Here is a 1,048-nt window from a genome sequence, read left to right as displayed (position 1 = left end):
GAAGAAGAGGAACGAGCATATTTATACCTTGGGTTTTAGTTCATTGTTGACTCAAAGTTGCATAATAAAGGGCTTGGGCCAACCACGGTGCTTTATTTTATATATATATATATATATAATAATTAAATAATATATAATTTTATTTTAAGTTTATATTTTACTATTTTGAGTTAAATTAAGTTTGTATTTTAAGTCCAGCTACATCTCGGTTTGGATTGAGTTCCTTGCTAAATGGCATGCTAAACTTGAACTAAGTTTCAAGCCGAAATCTTGATGACTCATCAACAGATTACTCAATTAGACAGCATGGTATGACTAAACCTAAAAGATGTTATAATGTAATATATGGTGACTATTTTTTCTAAATAATATTAATTTAAAAAAATTTCGAAAATAATATTCTTTTCAAAATATTTATCAAAATACTGCTCAAAATAAAATCGCCCAATGATAAGACGACTTTATGTGCTGATTCACCATAATTCACGCCATATGAAAGGTGGACTCAGTAACTAGTAAGTTGCCTAAAATAGAGCGACTTATAAAGTTGTCCTATGATAGAGCGACTTTATATTTTTTTCAACCACAATCTCTCATGATCCAACCATCTCTGTCGCCTTTCCCACTCCTCTACTCCCCATCCCCTCATCCTTCTCCTCACGCCCTCCTTGTCTCGATCAAGGAGGCCTCGGTGGCTTCCCTTAATGGTCTGAAGGTATGAGGACTCCTCCATGGGATAAGAAGAAGAGTAACGTTGATTGTTAACATCAGCAATGATGAGAAAGGGAAGAAGGAAGAGGAGAATGACAAGGAGGGCGAGAGGAGAAGGACGAGAGGAGGGGGAGCAGAGGAGTGGCGAAGGCGACGGGGATGGTTGGATCGTAGGGGATTATAGTTGGAAAAAGCACAAAGTCGTTCTATCATAGGACGACTCTATAAGTCGCTCTACGATGGGACGACTTATAGAGTTGCTCTATTTTAGAACGACTTATTAGTTGCTGACTCCATCTTCCACGTGGTGTGAATAGTGGTGAGTCAGCACATAAAA

The sequence above is a fragment of the Elaeis guineensis genome, chromosome 7 (genome assembly GCF_000442705.2).
Source record: "Elaeis guineensis isolate ETL-2024a chromosome 7, EG11, whole genome shotgun sequence".
Lineage (NCBI taxonomy): Eukaryota > Viridiplantae > Streptophyta > Magnoliopsida > Arecales > Arecaceae > Elaeis > Elaeis guineensis.
Note: the sequence above shows the minus strand (reverse complement) of the source record.